Raw genomic sequence first — 9973 nt, forward strand, 5'->3', positions numbered from 1 at the left:
CTCCAACCACTGTAATAATGCTCTTAACTGCTAACACAAAACGAGCTGCCGACCTTTTTAAGGGAGGGAGCCTCAAAATATCATATATAGACAAAGGCTTTTGAACGGCCTTGTTTTTGCCTGTGATTCTGAGTAGATTCAGCTAAGTCGCTGATCAATTGCCATGCCTCATCAGTGGTCTTGTACTTTTTCATAGACCCATTGCTAGCACTTTCCAATGTGGTCTTATCTTGGGGCCTCATGCCATGTGTGACGTAACCGGGTAATACTATCTTCTCAATCATATGGTGGGGGCATACTTCCAGAAGATTATTGAAGCGCTTCCAGTATTCATAGAGAGTCTCAGATTCATCCTGAACAATCATGGAAATGTCTTTCCTCAGTTTATCAGTAACTTCAGCTGGAAAGAATTTTTCTAAGAATTCTCTTCTCAGTGTATCCCAGTTGGATACAGTTGTTGCTGGTTGAGTGTAGTACCACTCTCTTGCCTTCCTCTCAAGAGAAAACGGGAAAGCTTTCATCAAAATTGAAGTTTCATCTGCACCATCATGCCTGACAGTAGAACAAGCTGCTTGAAAATCTCTCAGGTGCTTGATAGGCTCTTGAGCAGGCAAGCCATGAAACTTGGGCATCAAATTGAGCAGTGCGGTCTTTATTTCAAAGTCTGTAGCCACCGCTGGGTGATGCGCTTGAAATGGTTGCATTGTAAAATCAGGGGCTCCAGCCTCCTGGATAGTAACTCTCCTAGCTGCTGCCATGTTACCTGCACGTAAATCAGCCAAATCAGTAGAACGGGTGCTGGTTTCTTTCTCAAGTGACGTTTCAAATCCGCCCTCAGAGAGGACTAACCGACACTGAGCTTGCCTTATTCGTGAAATAGTTCTTTCAATCTCAGGATCGAATACTAGCAAGCTTGGATCAGGAAGTGAACGCGTCATCTAACAAAAGAAACAAGCAGCTCATGGTAGCAAGATAGAATAAAATGCAAATAAATAAAATCCAATTAATAACTTTAGCACTCTATTACAACTCCCCGGCAACGGCGCCAAAAATTGACGTGGCAGAAATTGGCGAGTCAAGAATTGTTGTAAATATGCGTTGCAAGTATAGTTCTTAACCAACCAGAATTCTGCTTATCAATTTAGAAGGGTTGTCACAAAAATTAAAATTAAAATACTGGGAGTATGAATCCCAGGTCGTCTCCCAACGAGTTGCAGAAAGGTGTGCTATTTTATTAATCAGATATTTTCAGAAAGAGTTTGAGTTGAATAAACAGGAAATTAAATTGGGGAAATTAAGTAATTTAAATAAAAGCCTTGACTGGGAGTAGATTAGTTGGAAGCCCTATTCTTGTTGCAGTACTCTCAAGATTAATTGATAATTGAAGGTCGTTCTGTTTAGTTATCCCTTACTAAATAAGGGAAAGTCAAATAAGTTGGAATGATGTTTCTACTCACAAGTCCCAATCCTCTTACTTGGAAGGACTGGCGTTAGTGACTAGAGAGCCATCCAACAGTAAACCCAATTACAATCTCTCTTTTGAGTATTCCACTCAAGGGTTCCTTTCAATCAACTCCCCATCAAGTTAGGGGACTACTCGCTCATTGTGAATATAGAACACATAACATAGGAAAGGGAATTAAAGAAAGACATGATAAATAAACTCAAAGGAATCAATTAAAAATAAAAGTAACTCTTGTATTAATAAATTCTAAAATAATCCAATAGTAAAATTGAGTAAATTAAAGGACATGGAAGAGTAAAGCCAAGTAAAGAAAACGAACTAGAATGACGAAGTCTTGATGAGGTAATAACTCTTCTCTATATCCCAATGCAAAGAATAATAGAAAATAAAAATCCTAAGAACTATGAATGTGTAGAGAGAAAACCTAGAAGAGGAGTAAAACTAGATCTAAAAAACTAAAACTGTGTAGAATGAATGTTATTTTTGGTTTCTGCATGTCCTCTGGCCCTAGTCTGTTTTTCTGGGCCGAAATCTGGGTCAAAACAGGGCCCAAAATCGCCCCCAGCGAATTCTGCAGATTATGCAGATCGTGCATGTCACGCGATCGCGTCATTCATGCGGACGCGTCATGCGGCGTTTTGCTTTACCACGCGGGCGTGTCATCCACGCCTCCGCGTCACTTGTGCTATTCCAATCCACGCGGTCGCGTGAGCCATGTGGCCGCGTCACTTCTCGCTGGTCATCTCTTTAATTTCTTGTGTTCCTTCCAGTTTTGCCAGCTTCCTTTCCAATCTCTAACTCATTCATGCCCTATAAAGCCTGAAACACTTAATACACAGATCACGGCATTGAATGGAATAAAGGAGAATTAAAATACATAATTAAAAGTCTCTAGGAAGCAAGTTTTCAATCATGTAATAATTTTAGGAAGGAAATATAAATGCATGCTAATCATATGAATAAGTGGGTAAAGATCATGATAAAACCACACAATTAAACACATTACAAACCATAAAATAGTGGTTTATCAGTGCCACTTGGTGCAAACGCCAACAAACTGAATAGGCGTGGCACGCCAGCCAATAGGTGTGGCACGCCAGTTAACAATCCCAGAGGAAAACCTATGGAGCTTTACTATGGGCGTGGCACGCCAACTATAAATTCCAGAGAAGCATTCTTGGAGCTTTACTATGTGCGTGGCACGCTAAGGCCAGGCGTGGCATGCCAACTATACATTCCAGAGAGCACTCTTGAAGACCCACAAGGGGCGAGGAACGCCAGGCTGGGCATGGCACACCAACCCCATCATCTACAAGGGGCGTGACATGCCAGATTGAGTGCGTGGCATGCCCATTCAAATAAACAGAGGGGAGTGGAAGGTTCACCATCATGGGTGTGCCACTTGATGTTTGAGGCATGGCACGCCAACTTTGTTCATATTCTGGGCGTGCAACTTGAGTTCTAGGTGTGGCACGCCAATCTAAAAGAGCTTAACACCATAATGGGCGTGCCACTTGAGATCGAAGGCGTGGCACGCCAGTTCATTGGTCTAAAGAGGAAGAATGCAACCCCAACAAGGGTGTGCCACTTGAGATCGAAGGCGTGGCACGCCAGCACAAGCCTCCAAGGAAGAAGATCAATGAGCATGCCACTTTGGATTTTAGGCATGGCACGCCAAGGCAACATGACCAGGGACATGCCACTTGATGACTAGGGCATGGCATGCCAAACTTGCTCGCACCAGGGGCGTGCCACTTAAATACTGGGCGTGGCACGCCAGTTCACTGGACCAGAGAAGGTTGATCTTGCATTACTAAGGGCGTGGCACGCCACTGCTGGGCGTGACACGCCAAGTATATTTTCCAGAGAAGACAATGAAGGCCTTATTGAGGGCGTGGCACGCCACTGCTCGACGTGGTACGCCAAGTATATTTCCCAGAGAAGAAGGCTGAAGAGTCCATTGAGGGCATGGCACACCAGTTCTGGGCGTGCCACGCTAGTTCAAGAATCCAGAGAGGAAGAAGGGAGAAGTCACAATAGGCGTGCCACTTGAGCTCGAAGGCGTGGCATGCCAGGCTAGCTAAACAAAGGAGGCGTGCCACTTAGGAGCCAGGCGTGGCACGCCAAGCCAAGCTGAGGAGCTGGGTGTGGCACGCTGCTCACACGCCAAGCACATGGTGCATTTTAATGAGTTTTCCTTTTATTTTTAATTGTAATTTTCTTTTTCTTTTTGTAATTTTCATTTTCTAGCTATAGGAGTAGTATAAATTCCCCCTGAGAATACTAAGAAAAAGTTTTTGATCAGTTGGTTAGTGGGTTTTGCTAGTAGTGGTTTTTACTTCACTTCATCTTCTTCTATCTCTTGTACTTTTCTCTAACTTATGGGTAGCTAAACTCCCTCTCATTGGGAGAGGGAGATCTGTTGTACTTGATGGATTAATGATAGTGAATTTCTTCTTCTCTTCATCTTCTCCTTGATTTGATAGAAGGAATTTTGTTTCTCAAGTCTAGTGTTCAATCATCTTGGAAAAGAGGTTGAACGCAATTTGGGTTTCATGGGAACCTTGAAAAAGGAAACATGAAACTATGCTTGAAATCCCTTATCACACTTGAGTAGATCTGGGTTTTGGCATTGGATCTGGTGACATGAAATCCACCGATTATTTGGATCTAGAGGATGTGTGGTATAATCAGGGACCAAACTTATCTCTCTTCATGAGCAATTAGACCAAGGAATTGGTTGATTATCAAGATTTGAGAGATTGAATCACCAAGGAATTGTGGTTCAATCAATCATGATTGCCAAGAGGTCAATGAGTTGTATGATTGAAGATGAGATGATCTAGATTTGACACAAAGAGAGCAACATCTCCTAATCCCAATGAATTTCCCCTATTCTTATCTTCCCTATTCTTTATAGCTTTCTTTAATTTCTGCCATCACCCATTCCCCATTTACAATTCAGTCATTTATGTTCTAGTACTTTACATTCTTGTCATTTACTTTTCTATACTTTATAGCTTTCTTTTATCTTTAAGTCATTTACATTTCTGTTATTTCGAATTCTGCACTCAACAAATCTTATTAGTCATCTTGACTAATTCACCCATTATTTAAAGTTGCTCAATCTATCAATTTCTGCGGGATTCGACCTCGCTCTACTGTGAGTTTTTACTTGGCGATACTTTGGTATACTTGCCAAAGACGGATCTATTATATTTTGATATAGTGTAAATCCGGTCCATGAAAATACAATGGTGACACGAAAAATAGTGTAAAAGTTGGTAGAATATGTAAATCTAATGACTTAAATACTAAACTAATGACTAGTAAGGGTAAAACAGTCTTTTAGTGCTAAAATCTACTTCTGGGCTCACTTGGTGAGTGTTTGGACTAAGCTTTGATGCGATCCATGTGCTATGAGGCTTCTAAGGTGTTTAACACTGGCTAGGTGGTTCTCTCTAGGCGTTTGAACACTGGTGTCTTCTACTTGGGCTCTGGACACCTGAATGGGGTTAGGAGGCTGGTGTCGGACGCTAGTTTTGGGCTTTCTAATCTGAAGCAAAGTATGGACTATTATACATTGCTGGAAAGCTATGGAAGTCATATTTTCAAAGCCGTTAAGAACGCTCCATTTGGACTTCTATAGCTCCAGAAAAGTTCTTTCGAGTGCAAGGAGGTCAAATCCGGACAGCATCTGCAGTGCTTTCTTTGTTTCTGAATCAGACTTTTGCTCCAACTCCTCAATTTCAGCCAGAAAATACCTGAAATTGCATAAAAACACAAAAACTCAAAGTAGAATAAAAAAATGTGAATTTAACACTAAAACCTATGAAAACTTAATAAAAACTAAACAAAATATGCTAAAAACCAAATGAAAATGATGCCAAAAAGCGTATAAAATATCCGCTCATCACAACACCAAACTTAAACTGTTGCTTGTCCCCAAGCAATTAAAAACACAGTAGGATAAAAAAGAAGAGTAAGATACAATAAATCTCAGAGTTTTCAATGAAGCTCAGTTTCAATTAGATGAGCGGGACTTAGTAGCTTTTTGCTTCTGAATAGTCTTGGCATCTGACTATCCATTGAAACTCAGAATGGTTGGCATCTTTAGGAACTTAGAAACCAGATGATATTATTGATTCTCCTAGTTTATTTCTTTTTGATTCTTGAATATAGCTTTCAGATTCTTAGCCGTGACCTTAAGCACTTTGTTTTCCAGTATTACCACCGGATACATAAATGCCACAGATACTTTAAATGGGTGAACCCTCTCGAATTGTGATTCAGCTTTGCTAGAATCCCCAGATAGAGGTGTCTAGAGTTCTTAAGCACACTCTTTTTGCTTTGGACCACGACCTTAACCACTCAGTCTCAAGGTTTTTACTTGACACCTTCACCCCACAAGCACATGGTTAGGGACAACTTGGTTGAGCCACTTAGGCCAGGATTTTATTCCTTTAGGCCCTTGATAAACCCAATTTTGTGGTTTATTTTGTACTTAATTTAGTGGGTTTTATAAAATTTTCTCACATTTATTCAATGAAATAGCATGGTTTTATAATTCTCCCTAAATTTGTGCTTAAGTGTGAAAACATGCTTTTTAGGCCTTAAAATAGCTAAATTTAATTCACTTTAATTCCATTCAATGCCTTGATATGTTTGTTGAGTGATTTCAGATTCATAAGGCAAGTATTGGATGGAAGAAGTGAAGAGAAAAAGCATGCAAAGTGGAGAATTCATGAAGAAATGAGCATTTGGAGTATTCAGAGCGACGCGCATGCGTGACAGACACGCACGTGTGAAGAGGTGCATCGTCCAGGCGACGCGTACGCATGACATGAAAAAGCTAGACGACGCGTACGCGTGACCCATGCGTAAGCGTCACAATCAGCATGTGACCTCATTTAAGCGAAAATAATGGGGGCGATTTCTGAGCTGCCTAGGCCCAAATCCAACTCATTTTTGAAGCTATTTGATGCAGAACTCAAGATGGGCCAAAGGAGGAGCAATTAGATTAGATTAGGACCATGCTTTATGTAGTTTCTAGAGAGAGAAGCTCCTTTTTCTCTCTAGAATTAGGTTAAGATTGGGTTAATTTCTCTTAGATCTAGGTTTAATTTCTTGTTTCTATCTTGTTCTTAGTGCACGAATCCCTACACCTTTGTACAGTTGTTCCAGCAAGTGCACTGGGTCGTCCAAGTAATACCTGAGCGAGTCAGGGTCAATCCCACGAGGATTGTGGTTTGAAGCAAGCTATGGTTATCTTGCAAGTCTTAGCCAGGTGAATCAAGAAGTTGGGGAAACTATTCTTAATTTGTATTTGTTAATTGGAATGGAATCAGTAATAGGAATATGGTCAAGGATTGGAGTTTCTTTGATTTTCTGAATTAACTCTGGCATTACTGTCTTCTTTGCTTGTGAATGATTTCTTCAATGGTAGGCTGTATGTGATCAATGCCTTTATTGAGAGGTCGTCAATACTCCTCCAGATCTGAACCCCAGGGTTTGTGTGGATCCATTCTGATTGAGGGTGAAGCTCGTACAGTCCATTCTCTTTAATGATCCTACTCAAAGCACCACAGAAAAGGTCGAATCTTTCGGATCAGAGAATGTTGTTTCTTTGGGTTCTAGCCTCTACCACATAGACCCTAATCTCCCCGAAAATTGGCTGAACTGGTGTCTCAAGAAGTCCCCAACAAAGTCGTGGATTAGCCGTCTGAGAGATGTATAATCAAGCTGGCAGTTCAATGCTTTCCACTAAAGTACTCACACGAACTCAAGTAGACACAAGTTTTTGTCAGGCATGTTTATCTTAGTATGATGAACAGAGCTGATTGTCACTGATCATCCTATTCACCATGTTGAAGAACGAGTATGCATCTTAAAAATAAATCAAACACAGATCGAAGAAGAAACAGTAATACTTTTATTAATTCATAAGACTCAGCAAGGCTTCTCCCCTCAACCTAGGAGGTTTAGAAACTCATACTGGAAAGAAATACAATGATAAAATTTGAATATGGTGTGCAGAAGTCCATATGATTATGTCAAAAACTTCTTAAATACTAAACTAACGACTAGTAAGGGTAAAATAGTCTTTTAAGTGCTAAAATCCACTTTTGGGGCCAACTTGGTGAGTGTTTGGGCTTAGCATTGATGAGATCCACGTGCTAGGAGGCCTCTAGGGTGTTGAACGTTGGCTAGGGGGTCTTCTTTGGGCTTTTGGACGCTGGGCTTTGCTCCTTGGGCGCTAGACACCAAAAAGGGGGCAAGAGGCGGGCGTTGGATGCCAGTTTTAGGCCTTCTATTATGATAAAAAGTATGTACTATTATACATTTCTGGAAAGCTCTGAAAGTTAGCTTTCCATAGCTTTTGAGAAATCTCTATTTTGACTTCTGTAGCTCTAAAAAAGCTCTTCTGAGTGCAAGGAGGTCAGATCCGGACAGCATCTGCAGTGCTTTCTTTGTTTCTGAATCAGACTTTTGCTCCAGCTCCTCAATTTCAGCCAGAAAATACCTGAAATTGCGTAAAAACAAAAAAACTCAAAGTAGAATCCAAATATGTGAATTTAACACTAAAACCTATAAAAACTTAATGAAAACTAAACAAAATATGCTAAAAACCATATGAAAATGATGCCAAAAAGCATATAAAATATTCGCTCATCATAACGCCAAACTTAAACTGTTGCTTGTCCCCAAGAAATTAAAAACATAGTAGGATAAAAAAGAAGAGTAAGATACAATAAATCTCAAAGTTTTCAATGAAGCTCAGTTTCAATTAGATGAGCGGGACTTAGTAGCTTTTTGCTTCTGAATAGTTTTGGCATCTCACTATCCATTGAAACTCAGAATGGTTGGCATCTTTAGGAACTTAGAAACCAGATGATATTATTGATTCTCCTAGTTCATTTCTTTTTTATTCTTGAATATAGCTTTCAGAGTCTTAGCCGAGACCCTAAGCACTTTGTTTTCCAGTATTACCATCGGATACATAAATGCCACAAAAACTTTACCTGGGTGAACCCTTTCAGATTGTGATTCAGCTTCGCTAGAATTCCCACATAGAGGCATCCAGTGTTCTTAAGCACACTCTTTTTGCTTTGGATCATGACTTTAACCGCTCAGTCTCAAGCTTTTTACTTGAAACCTTCACGCCACAAGCACATGGTTAGGGACAGCTTAGTTGAGCCGCTTAGGCCAGGATTTTGTTTCCTTGAGGCCCTCCTAACCACTGATGCTAAAAGCCTTGGATCCTTTTACCTTTGCTTTTTGGTTTAAAGGGTTACTACTTTTTGCTCTTGCCTTTTGGTTTAAAGAGCTAATGGCTTTTTCTTTCTTTTTCTATTTTCTTTTCTTTTTTGCCATTTTTTTCGAAGCTTTTTTTTTCTTTTGCTGCTTTTTCTTGCTTCAAGAATCAAATTTTGGATTTTTCAGATCATCAATAATACTTTTTCTTTTTCTTCATTCTTTCAAGAGCCAGCATCATAAAATTCTAACTTCAAATATGCACTGTTTATTCATGCATTTAGAAACTAAAGCAATGCGACCACATCAAAATAATTGATTATTCTTTATTGTAGAACTCAAAAATTTATGCATCTTTAATTCTTCTAAAAAAATCTACTATTTTATTCATGTTTAATGATGATAACAGGAATAATTTATATCTAATTGGAAAAATAAAAACTAATTAATTACTACTAATGCTTATGTAATCCTAAAAATTAAAAGACGTAAACTAAAAAGTAAAAACTTAAATACTACTAGTGATCATGAACCTAAATGTGAGACATAGGAATTAGAATAACAGAAATATGAGAAACAAGAATTAGAATAGCCATAGAGTTGAAATGCAACAACCTTCAGCTTGAGGGGTGCTGGGATCTTCAACTTGAGGGACGCTGGGCTCTTCATTTTGAAGGGCTCTGGACTCTTCAAGTTAAGGGATGCTGGGCTCTTCAAGGGAGAGCTTCTGGCGCTTCAACTCCTCTATCTCACGCCCTTGCTTCTCTTGCTCCTTGATCAGTTTACAAATCATGCTAGTCTGATCTTTCTACTCCTCTCTGAGCTGATCTAAAGTGCTCTGCAAGTGTATTACAGACACCTTCAGCTGGTCCCAATACTCCATTGGGGGGATCTCTTAGGGAGGCTCAGGTGCCTTTCTTTTGGGTTGATCCTCTTGTATCCTGGTGCTCGCCATCACCTGCTTGGTGATTGGGCCTTCCACTAAAATGAAATTGTCTACCTGGATCAGAACCTTAGCCTCTTGGCATAGGCAAAATATGAGATTTGGATAAGCCAGGTGAAAATTGGTGTGATGGTATAGAATTTCACAAAATTAATTCTCGTTACAAGTATAGTTCAACACCAACAAACAATCCTCCCAATCAAAAATTTTGGTTGTCACAAGTACAAGCCCCACCAATGAAAATTAACCGAAGTATTTGAACTCTGGGTCGTCTCACAAGGAATTGCAATGAAATGAATGATTATTCGCTA

At 39.9% G+C, this 9973-nt stretch overlaps 1 non-coding gene across 1 annotated transcript; it reads left to right on the top strand.

The window, feature by feature from the left end:
• The first annotated feature begins 278 nt into the window (after positions 1 to 278).
• Positions 279 to 386, top strand: LOC112781745 (small nucleolar RNA R71). Its single transcript, XR_003192505.1, has one exon. It is a non-coding gene; the product is annotated as a small nucleolar RNA R71 (small nucleolar RNA).
• The last annotated feature ends 9587 nt before the right edge of the window (positions 387 to 9973 follow it).

The sequence above is a fragment of the Arachis hypogaea genome, chromosome 19 (genome assembly GCF_003086295.3).
Source record: "Arachis hypogaea cultivar Tifrunner chromosome 19, arahy.Tifrunner.gnm2.J5K5, whole genome shotgun sequence".
In the NCBI taxonomy this organism is placed as follows: domain Eukaryota; kingdom Viridiplantae; phylum Streptophyta; class Magnoliopsida; order Fabales; family Fabaceae; genus Arachis; species Arachis hypogaea.